General features: G+C 37.8%; 1 long non-coding RNA gene and 1 pseudogene across 2 annotated transcripts; one reads left to right on the top strand and one right to left on the bottom strand.

Moving 5' to 3' along the window:
* Nucleotides 1-243: 243 nt before the first annotated feature.
* LOC122435450 lies at nt 244-8,798 on the top strand. Of its 2 annotated transcripts, XR_006267669.1 has the most exons (4): nt 244-506; nt 975-1,068; nt 6,800-7,029; nt 8,180-8,791. It is a non-coding gene; the product is annotated as an uncharacterized LOC122435450 (long non-coding RNA). The 2 variants fall into 2 exon arrangements; XR_006267668.1 differs by having other exon boundaries at nt 251-506; nt 6,800-8,798.
* LOC122435449 lies at nt 3,833-4,134 on the bottom strand (annotated as a pseudogene).
* Nucleotides 8,799-12,225: the final 3,427 nt, after the last annotated feature.

Raw genomic sequence — 12,225 nt, 5'->3', positions numbered from 1 at the left:
GTCTTTCCAGAGGCCTCTCAGCTTCTCTGAACATCATTACACAAATCCATAGAGTTCAGAGCCAAAGACCCTTTCTCCAAGAAGCCCGCCAGAGAAACGCCCCCATTCTTGCTCCCCACCACCTGTGAGGCAGGGCCACCGCTCCGCAACGTGAGTAGAGGCTTCCTCATCCTCTGTACGGAATGGACACTCCAACATGGCGTACCCCACGGGGAATCGCACGTCTGGCGCGGCCACGTTCCCCGCCTGACCACGCTGCCGATGGGCACTGAATGCCCCAAAACTTCGACTCCGTAACATGGCGATGTTGACTGTTGGTTGACTGCGGCTTCGAACGCGGTTTTGCGCCTGTGCAGAGCCACGCCCCTTCGTGTGTGAACCTCCCACCCAAAGCCCGAGAAGGGGCGGTGCTAGGGGTGGTGACCGGAAGCGCCTGCAGTTTTCGGCCGCGGTTTGATAGTTGTTGTGAAGAGGATCCCGGTGCTCTGTGTCCTAGCGGTGTGAAGGTAAAGGGGACCCGGGGAGGGTGAGTGTTGGGGAATTCTGTCTGGTCAGTGATGGAGTCGGTTGTCTGGATATAGCTGGATGATTCGCCTTTTATTTTTCAGGCTTTCCTCTTTTCTCATATCAATGTTAAGATCTTAAAGTTCACTCAGAGACCCACAGGGTTGGGTGCTTTACTTTTTAAGTGTTTTCTAAGAGTGGATTTTTTTTTTTTTTTGGGTCCATGAGTTATTTAGAAGTGTGCTTTCATTTTGCAAAAGTTTATCTTTTTACTAGACTTCTAAGTTTTCTTTGGTTAGAAAAATGTCTGCATGAAGCTCATTTCTTGAAATCTGAGGGGACTCATGGCCTAGTCCTTGGTGAATTTTTAATGAATGTTCCATGTATAATTTGAAAATAATATTTAATTGTTTAGGTATCACTTGTGTTGTACAAAATTTGTACTTTTTTGTTTGCTTATTCTCTTACAGAGAAAGGAGAGATTAAGTCTTCACTGTGATAAGGATTTTATTCATTTCTTCTTCCGCTGTCCATGATCCAGTTTGAATTGTTTTGTATGAAGCGGTGAGTCTTAGATCGAGGTGCATATATTTGATGCTCAGTTCCTTAAGCACTGTTTGTTAAAAAGACTGCAGTTCCTCCACTGACTCCTCTGGTACCTTTGTCAAAAATAAATTTGCCATACTTTTGTGCAGCTCCTTCTAGATTCTTTGTTGTGTTCCATTTGTCTATGTGTCTGTTTGCTTTTATCGTGAATGTACGTTGAATTTTGTCAATACCATGTGAATTTATATGGTTTTTCTTCTTTAGCCCGTTAATATGGGGGAATCCCCTTATTGAGTTTTGAATATTGAACCAGCCTTACATTCCTGGAATAAACTTCAGTTGCCTGTGGTGTATAATTCTTTTTTACATATATTGCAGGAATTATTAATTAATGCTTTTTTTGAGGATTTTTGTGTCCAAGTTTGTGACAGAGGTTGGTCTGTAGTTTTCTTTTTCTGTCCTGTCTTTGGTTTTAGTATTAGGATAATACTTATCTCAGTAACTGAGTTAGGAAGTGTTCTCTCCTCTTCTGTTTTCTGAAAGAGATTATGTAGATGATATTTTTTCTTTTAATGTTCAGTAGAATTCTCCAGTGAAACCATCTGGGCCTGGAGATTTCCTTTTGAAAGCTTTTGATTATGGCTTCAATTTCTGCAGTAGTTAAATAACTGTTCAGGTTATCTATTTAGTGTCTGTTCAGAGTACCTACATATTTAATAGTGGGTAAATTGTAGGAGTCTATGTTTTGTGAGAAAATTGGACTATTTCATCCATGTTGTTGAATTTATGTGCATAAAGTGGTGTGCGATATTCCCTTACTTTCAGTGACTACAGAATCTATAGTTATATCTCCTGTTTCATTTCTGATATTGGTAATTTGTGTCTTCTCTCTTTTTATCTTTGTCAGTCTTGCTAGAGGATTACCAATTTGATTGTCTTTTCAACAAACCAGCTTTTAGTTTCATTGATCTTTCTCTATTTTCAATTTTATTGATTTCCACTCTTACATTTATTACTTGCTTCCTTTGATTGCTTTGGGTTTTCTTTGCTCTTCTTTTTCTAGTATCTTATGGTGGGAGCTTACCTTATTGATTTAATACCTTAATTCTTTTCTAATCTAAACATTTAGGATTATAAATTTACCTTTCAACACTGCTTTATCTGCATCCCAAATTGTGATATGTTGTATTTTCATTTTCATTCATTACTTTTTAATTTCCCTTGAGACTTCCTCTTTGATCCATGGGTTATATAGAAATGTGTTGTTTAATTTCCAAAGTTTGGCAACTTTCCTGTTACCTGTTATTGATTTCTAGTTTGATGCTATTATAATCAGAGAACATAAGCTGTATGATTTCAATTTGTTAAGATTTGTTTTGTGACCCTGGAGAGTGTCACACCGGTGCTTGAAGAGAATGTGTATTCTATTAGTGTTTGGCTGGAGTAGGATGGATATGCTCAGTTAGGACTCTTTTCTTGGTCCTTTGATTAAGGGGTGCAGGCTTTTCTTAGAGCTTTGTTGTCTGTGCCTGTTGATGGTTCTGAGTTATAAGCTTCTCTAGTGGCCTGTTTGTGATACATGTGAGGGAAAAGGAAACCCAGGAAACTCACTACAAGGCCGTGTTCCTTAGGCCCTGAGATCTGTGGACCGTGCCTTTTCTTTTTAACTTTGAATCTTTCTATTTGTATTTGTTGTTATGTCATTTCCCCCGCCCCCGTCCCTCCCCGGTCTCTTCCACATTCATTATTCTGTTCCATCTGTATTTTCCTGTATTAAGTTTGTAAATTTAAATTTTGCTAGGGAAGCACCTGTTTCACATCAATATAAACTATGTTGCTATACAGTTATGCATAATATCCTACAATAACTACTTTGAAACACTGCCTTATCTGGGAATGATTCTCATTCTGTCTTCCCTCTCTGTATATGTGTTTGTGTGTGCCTGTGTGTGTGTGTGAGAGAGAATATATATGTCTTTTAACTCTTCTTTATCTCATTTGCTAGGGAGTTATCTATGACATTGGTCATTTTAAAGGACCAGCTCTTTGTTTTCTTTAAACTCCTATTATATTCTTTTGATTTATTTAAGGCTTTTCTTAATTACTGTTTTCCATTGGGGGGGTGTTGCTTAATTTTGTTTTTTTTTCTATGTTTTAGAGTGAATACTTAGCTCTCTTTTGTTCTTGTTCATTTTTTTATTTATTATTTTATTGAAGGGTAATTGCTTTACAGAATTTTGTTGTTTTCTCAACATGAGAAAACCTCAACCTCAACATGAATCAGCCATAGATAGGTATACGTGCATCCCCTCCCTTTTGAATCTCCCTCCCATCTCCCTCCCCATCCCACCTCTCTAAGTTGATACAGAGCTCCTGTTTGAGTTTCCTGAGCCAGACAGCAATTTCCCGTTGGCTATCTATTTTACATATGGTAGTGTAAGTTTCCATGTTACTCTTTCCATACATCTCACTCTCTCCTCCCCTCTCCTCATGTCCTTAAGTCTGTTCTCTATGTCTGTTTCTCCACTGTTGTCCTGTAAATAAATTCTTCAGAACCATTTTTCTAGATTCTGTATGTGTGTGTTAGAATACGATATTTATCTTTCTCTTTCTGACTCACTTCACTCTGTATAATAGGTTCTAGGTTCATCCACCTCATATACCCTGAGGAAACCAGGGTTGAAAAAGACTTGTATCTATCTCTCTTTTGTTTTATCTATTTATTTGTATAGAATGTTTACTTTGTTGGTCTTTGGAGGCAATTTGATACATCACCAGTGTATTACAGCTGAGCCATTAATCTTGTAGCTTCACCACTGTTAACTGGTTCATTTTTATGACACTGCTGAAAAATCAGCTGTTTCTATAGAGATTAAAGATAAAAACTTTTTGAGAAATGTGCAAGTTCCTTTTGTATACCTACAGAAGATTTTCCCACTCTATTAGATTTTTCATCTCTCACAATATTTATTTTCTTTAAATTAGTGGTAACTGGTTTTGCTGTATTTTTTACCTTAAAGTTTTTTGGCTGGCTCTATGGAATACATTCTTGGACTTCTGCCCTCTTAGTTTGTCCATGGCCATGGTCTTTGATACCCTCATGCAGCTGCTCAAGCTCCAGGTAATGCCATCTGCACCTGTTATATTTATTTTTATTTAAAAATAAAGCCATTAAAATATATACATCTCACTCTGTATACAACTTTAGCATGTTCCATGACTTCTGGTAAAAATTGTGTAGCCTTTGTATTGATTTCTGACTTTGTTTTTTTTTTTTTGCTGTGAAATGTATGTTTATTCTGTTACTTCTGGGTAGCTGTACAGCTCAACTAGGACAAATTACCAGATCAGTTTTACATTACTGCTTCAAGACTGCGGTTTCTCGACAACTTCGAACTTGGGGTCTTCAAACGTGAAGTTAGGGAACGTATTCATGACTTTGATCCTGGGTTATTTAGGAAAGTGTTCTTTTTCTTTTTTCTCTTTCCCTTGTGGCTCAGCGGGTAAAGAATCTGCCTGCAATGTGGGAGACCTGGGTTTGATCCCTGGGTTGGGGAAATCCCCTGGAGAAGGGAAAGGCTACCCACTCCAGTATTCTGGCCTGGAGAATTCCATGGACTGGATAGTCCACATGGTCACAAAGAGTTGGACACGACTGAGCGACTTTCACTTTCTTTTTCTTTTAAAGCAGATTTATTTATTTAGTTATATAAAAGAGACATACTATATATATATATTCAATACCTTAAAATTCATCAATTTAAAGTGTACGGTTGTTTAGTCAACACCACAGTATAATTTTAGAACGTTTTCAATACCCCAGAAAGAAACTTTTCACGCATTAGCAGACATTCATCATTCATGCCACCCTACATCCCCAGCCCTAGGGAACTTCTAATCAGTTTTCTGTCTCATGTGTTTGCCTATTCTGGACATTTCATATATATGGAATCATGAAATATGTGGTCTTTTGTGACTGACTTCTTTCCCTTAAGATAATGATTTCAAGGTTCATTTATGTTATAGCATGTATTGGTACTTCTTTTTTATTGCCAAGTAATATTCCATTGTATGCACACACCAAATTTTGTTTATCTGTTCATCAGTTGGTCGACATTTAAGTGGTTTCCTCTTTTTGGCTACTATGACTAATACTGCTGTGAATATTTGTGCACAAGTTCTGGAGTGGACATGGCCTTTCATTTCTCTTGGTAGATACTAGGAGTAGAACTGCTGGGTCATACGATGACTGTATATGGATAGCATTTTGAGGAACTGCCCAATCTATTTTTCAGAGTGGCTGTACTATTTTAAAATTTTACCAGTAATGTCTGAGAGCTCAAATTTATTCACATCTCACCAATGTTAGTTACTGTCTTTTTTTTAGCCATCCTAGTGTATATGAAATGGTTTACTAATGAATAGAACATTTTTGGTTTTGATTGTATTTCCTAAGGCATAATGACGTTGAACATCTTATACTAGAAGATAACATCTTATATACTATATGCTTATATACTATATATAAGTATATATATAGTATATAAGTATATACTATAGTATAACATCTTATACTATAAGATGTCCATTCCCAACATTCAGACATCTACCAGGTTTTTTTCTGGCCATGTTATTTGATAGAATTGTGTAAAAAGTTCTATAAGCATAAGAAAAGAAAGCATATTCTCTCTTTCTCTGACACAACGTCTTCTTTACGTGTTTAAAATTTAACCTATTCATACTTTTCATTTTATTTTACTTTTAATTTTGTTTACTTTCTTGTTTCTTTTTCATCTTGTTTCTTAACTTCCTTTTTTTTAAGTTTCTCCTAATTTTATGTGGTATTTTCCCTTTCCCAACAAGGATGACTAAATCTGTAGTGCCTGGATTAGTTGATCATAATGATATTGTACCTCAGCTTGGACAGGGAGACACCTTCCCCTCCCTATTTCCCTCAACAGAAGAAACAGTTTTTCCCTCTGCATGTTTTTGTGGTAATTAAAAATTTTAGTCCCAGACTGTTAGTAATTTCCTTATGGCATATATCTTCTGTCTTAAGAAACTTTACTTAACATTTTTTTCCAAATTATAATGTTTTCAACATCTGTTTAATAATAGAACCATGTTTATTTTGAGCCTCCCACATATAAGGTACCATGTGGTATACCATTGAGAACGTGAGCTTTGAAGCCAGGTAGACTGACTTCAATTTAACATCACTGAACCTCTGTTTCTATATGCATACTGTGAGATAATAATAATTACAGCAGGACACAAATAATGTGATTGATGTACACATTAAATGAGATATCTCCTTCTTCATATTACATGATTCCTTGTAATAACCATACTTGCTAATATGAATTAAATATTTATCTGGGCCTGTCTGTTGCTGAGTTCCTTAAAAACATCAACTCATTTAATTCTCACAGTCCCTTGAAATAAATATTTTTGATTTGTTTTAGGGAAAAGAAAACCTGAAGAAACATTTTCATATTCATATAGCTAAAGGATGACAGAGCTAGAAATGAAGCTTTTGTTAGTTTTAGTCTAAGTCTCATGGTCACACTCATATTCCCTTTTGATGAATGACTTGAATAGGTTGATGTGAATAGGTTCAATAGGTTGAATAGGTTGATGTGACTGTCTACTCCACAGTATTCCGTGCCATAACAATACTTTGGTGCTCTCAGGAAGCACTTGTGGGGTGAATGCAGAATAACTGACCACGTGAACACTGTCTTTCCAGGTTTCTTGGAATCTCTGCTTAGCCCTTGGGACAGACCCTGTGGTAAAGGCTGCAAGATCTTCCATTTCCAGCATCAGCAGCTGTGGTTAAGTCCACAGGTGCCCACCTGACCTCGGGTTCCTGGGAAGGGCAGAGTTGTCAGTAAGAGAACCGGGGGGTAAAGCCCAGCAGGAAGATGCCAGGCAATCAGAGTGCTGCTGACTACAGGGGCACGGGACAACTCCTGTGAGGTAAGGAGTAGGAAGAGGCACCCAGGGACAGAAATTCTCCAGAATGAAAGATAATATCTCATTATTTTAATTTATATGACTTTTTTAAAATCAGGCAACATAATCAGGGGATTTTTATTGCTGATTTATGTATGTGAATTTCTTTCTGTCCATTGTTGATTTATTTATATTAACTTAAGGATTTTTACAGAGTTTTTTTGAAGAGTAAGGTTAATAATCTTTTATCATTCTTATATATTGGGTTGGCCAAAAAGTTTGTTTGGGGTTTTCTGTACGATGTTATGGAAAAAACCCAAATGAACTTTTTGGTTAACCCAATATTTCTGTGAATATTTTTTTGCCACTTTGTAATTTGAAATTAGCTTCTAGTTTAGTTATAAGTGACAAAAGGTGCCAAAGAGTTCTCAAAGTCTTCTTAAAACAATGACTCTTCCCTGATTTGTTTCTCCCAGATTCCAGCTCCCTAGAAGCAAGCTCTCTTAAACTTTTTAATGGATTTCTTTTTAGTTTTGAACATTATCTATTGACTCTCCACTATGGAAGGTAGAGATTTAGCTTTTCCACGCACCTCCACTCATATACATATTTGCCTCTACCTATCACTGTTCTGATTAGATCTATCGTGTTTATTATTGTGACTGTTTATAGTTGAGTCATGTAGTATCCATGCTTACGGTTTCTTCACAACTTTTACTTTACCCTGGAATTAACTATTTTTCAATGGATTGATCATTTCTTTGCTTTACTATATACATATCAATAATTCAACTCAAAATTCTTTCTAGTTATTTAAATCTCCTCTCTGTATGTTCAGACATAGACGTTAAGGAATCTGCCTGCAGTGTGAGACTCAGGTTCACTTCCTTGGTCAGGAAGATTCCCTGGAGAAGGGACTGGCAACCCACTGCAGTATTCTTGCCTTGAGAATCCCATGGACAGAGGAGCCTGGTGGGCTACAGTCCATGGGGTTGCAAAGAGTCAGACACTCACATAGTGACATTACTTATAAATACTCATACCATGTTTACTATGAGCCCAGCACTGTTAAACACACACTACATCTACTAACTCATCTTTGTTACAATCTGGAGAAGTAGGTACCATTGTTATTCTCATTTTATATAAGGGGAAACTGTTGTTTGTTGTTTAGTTGCTGAGTCGTATCCAACTCTTTGAAGCTCCATGGACTATAGCCCCCCAGGCTCCTCTCTCCATGAAATTTTCCAGGCAAGAATGCTGGAGTGGATTGACATTTCCTTTTCCAAGGGGAAACTGGGGCATAGAGAAAAACTATCTGGCCTAAGTTAACACAGCAAGTAATAGTGGGGAGTGCTATCTCAACTCTGGGTATCAGTGTCTTCTCTTTGAAAAAATCTTCCCTGGACCTTGTTGACTTGCTGAAGGCTTGTCTGGTTGCTCTCTCACGTTCATGCACAGCTATGATTTTGGTGTCTACTCTTCACCATCTATCAGGAAATCCTTTTTACCTCTGTCTTGTATCAGATTCCCTTCCCTGAGAATCCAGTTTTTTCCTTCCTGTTTCCTAGATCCTGTGTCTTCCTCCTTCTTGGTTTACCCCCTAATTTGGGGGGTGGGGTACATCCTTCAGTATGTCCTTGAAAATGGATGCATGACAAGTGAACTTTACGAAGCTTTGCATATCTGAAAATGTCATGTAAAATGTATTTATGTAATATATATTTAACTGTGTAAATACATTTATAGAAATAAAAAAGTAATAAATACCATGGAAATATGTTTATTTGACCTGATAATAAATTTATCTTTTTGGCTGATGCGGGGAGCGGCTTGAAAGAGCTGACTCTGGGAGCTGCCTTGATTGATTATCAAGGGTCTGTTCACAGACATAGCTCTCTGTCCCGCCACCCCTCTGAAATTTACTATCCAAGTTAACTCCTAACAGACCATTAGTGAGCCTTGAATGCACACAAGGTGCAGATAGATGGCTTTGCACGACTGCCCTTAAGATAAGTAGGATGCCTTTGGCGCCTTGAGAGAGCTCTGGTGATTGTTATCTTAAAGATGATGTACATGGGGAAGAATTTTCTTTGGGATGCCTCTCTTCTTGGTTTAGTATATATGTAACCCTGAGAAATAAAGAATCATCATTGACTGCAGCGATCCTCTCGACCCCATCTGTTCTGTCTCCTTATTTCTTAGCCTAAAGGAACGCGTCGTGTTGCTCGCTGAAATCTTCCGGCTGGCCCGGCAGGCTGAGTGTAGAATTCTAGGTTGGAAATCATTTTTGTGTAGAATTTTACAAACCTGTTTCCAGTCTAGTCCTTTTCCCACTCATACACACATTTTTTTCTGCTTTTCAAAAAATCTCTTATTTCAGTTATTGATCCTCCATATTTTAAATTCTTTGCTCTACTGATTTCCATTTCTTTCTCTTTTGCTCTCCTTCCTAAAAGTTTTTTTTTTAACTTTATCTCCCAAATCATCTTCTGTGTCTCTCATTAATGCTATTCTATATTTTTCGAAGATGGAGGGATACTCAAAGATACTGGGATGGTATCTTGAGACTGAAAAGTGAGGCAGGCAACTCCATATAATCAATGGATCAGTTTATTGTTATAGGTAACTTACTCACAGTGTGGGATCAGGGGGTCGATGAACCAGAAGTATTCACAACTGCCTCCTACACAGCTGAGGGACGATTGGGACAATTTCACAGTTAACCCAGAGTCTGAGTGGGGTACGTGCATTCCTAAGTCAAGATTTACGAATGGGCAAGTAGTCTTATGGGCACTGGGAATACCTCAGTGAAGGTCTTCATTATTATTTAAAGACTAATAGAGCCTAGAGGCCACAAGATCTAATGATCATTAAGCAATATCTATTAACTATCCATACAAAGCCCTTGGTGACAGAGAAGAGACTTACTACACAGTATAGCCCTAGGCAGGGTCAGTGCGGAAGCCCAAGATGGCCTCTATTATGATAACAACTATACATATGTTTATATATTTATAATTTTATTTATTTGTTTGTTTAGGCTGTGTTGGATCTTTGTTGCTTTACAAGGGCTTTCTGTAGTTGCAGTGAGTGGGGGCTACTCTCTACTTGGAGTGCTTGGGCTTGTCATTGCAGTGGCCTCTCTTGCTGTGGAGGAGGCGATCTAGGGTGCATGGGCTTCAGTAGCTGCAGTTCCTGGGCTCTAGAGCACAGGCTCAATGGTTGTGGCATACGGGCCTAGTTTCTTTGTGGCATGTGGAATCTTCCTGGACCGGGGACTGAACCCATGTCTCCTGCAATGGCAGGTGAATTCTTTACCACTGAGCCACCAGGGAAGCCCATGTTTTTGTTTTAAATAGCTCTTTTTCTTTTCAGAATTTTTGTTTAGTATCTTATCATTCTTATATTAGTAATAGTTTTTAAATTTAATTTTTAAATGATAATATAGTCAGATGGCTCAAAAATAAAAATTTTTTTTCATTTATTTTTATTAGTTGGAGGCTAATTACTTCACAACATTGCAGTGGGTTTTGTCATACATTGACATGAATCAGCCATGAAGTTACATGTATTCCCCATCCCAATCCCCCCTCCCACCTCCCTCTCCACCCGATTCCTCTGGGTCTTCCCAGTGAAAAATAAAAATTTTAAATATATATAACATTTTAAAATATGAAAAGCTATATACAGTCTAAATTCTCTTATCTTTTTCCTATCTATTCACTTCTCTTTATTTTTTTATTTTTATTTAGTTTTTGGCTGCACTATGGGGCATGTGGGATCTTAGTCCCCTGACCAGGGATTGAACCCATGCCCCCTGCAGTGGAAGCATAGAGTCTTAACCACTGGACCACCAGTGAACTCGCTGTTTACCTCTCTTTAATACATATAACCAAGTTAGTTTTCTCTGCATGAATTTCTTTATGTAAGTAAAAACAGTTGAGCGCACACTGTTATTTTTTCTTTTTTTAGTTCAGGAAAGGTATCCCATAAAACAAATTCTTATCAGTTTTTGGTAATTTTAAATCTTTTGGTAAAATAGAATGTGAGTTATAAACCATGCTGCCATGAATGTTTTTGTTCATGTCATGTATGTGTGTCCACCCTCTCTTGACTGTATACATAGGGATGGAGTTAGTGGGTCCTAGATTCAGCCTATCTTTTAAAAAATATTTTTGTTGTGAAATATAACATATGTGCAGAAAAGTGTGCAAAACAGACATGTACAGCTCAGTAATTTTTCACTGTGTAGGTCTAGAAAATGTCCATTGTTAGCATTCCAGAATTTCCTTACTTCCAAACATAATTACTCTCCTGACTTCTATGACAACTTATTTCCATTGAAAAGAAAATCACAAGCCACAGAGTGGAAGAAGAGACAGACAAGAGAGGACTTGTACCCAGGATGCATAAAGAACAGTAGAACAGTAAGAAAAAGCAGATGACCCTGTAGTCAGAGGGGTTATTTGAATAGGTGTGTGGCAAAGGAAGAAATCCAAATGGCTAGTAACACCTGAGACGGTACTCAGGGAAATGCAGGGAAATCAGGGAAATGCAAAAGTGAAACCACAATGTAATCCTACCATACCTCCACCAGAATGGCTAAAATTAAGAAGCCTGACAATGACAACTGTTAGCAAGGATAAGGGTTTGTATCAGTAGCTCATATAGTCATCTCAGCACATATAGTTGCTGATGTATTATCTCATATGAGCAGTCCATAGACTGCTGGTGGGAGTGTAAACTGGTACAGTCTCTTTGGAAAACAGTTTAGCTTTCTTCATCAAAGCATGTGTAGACCATATGAAGAAACTCTTCTAGAAAATACCCAAGAGAAATCCTTGGCTAGTGTACCAGGTTGTTGTTGTTCAGTCGCCCAGTCGTGTCCAACTCTTTGACCTCAGGCATGAGGAGGCTCCTGGGCAAAGAGCTGGCAATGTTCTGTTTCCAGGCCAGAGTGGGAATTAGGTAGGTATTTGCCTTGAATAATTAGTTAGGCCAAATATTCAGGTTGCGTGAATTTTTGTGTGAATATTATATTTTGTAAAAATCTTTTGAAAGAGAATACATGCCCTCCAATTTTGACCTTAATCTCCCATATACCCTTTCCAAGGGCAGCTACAAGGACACACACACACACACACACACACACACACACACACATACACACACAAACACTGCTGTATCCATTTCTAAACTTCTAACACTTTTCTCATT

The sequence above is a fragment of the Cervus canadensis genome, chromosome X, assembly GCF_019320065.1.
Source record: "Cervus canadensis isolate Bull #8, Minnesota chromosome X, ASM1932006v1, whole genome shotgun sequence".
Classification (NCBI taxonomy): Eukaryota; Metazoa; Chordata; class Mammalia; order Artiodactyla; family Cervidae; genus Cervus; species Cervus canadensis.
The sequence above is the reverse complement of the archived record's forward strand: the minus strand, read 5'-3'. Positions and strand labels throughout refer to the sequence as shown.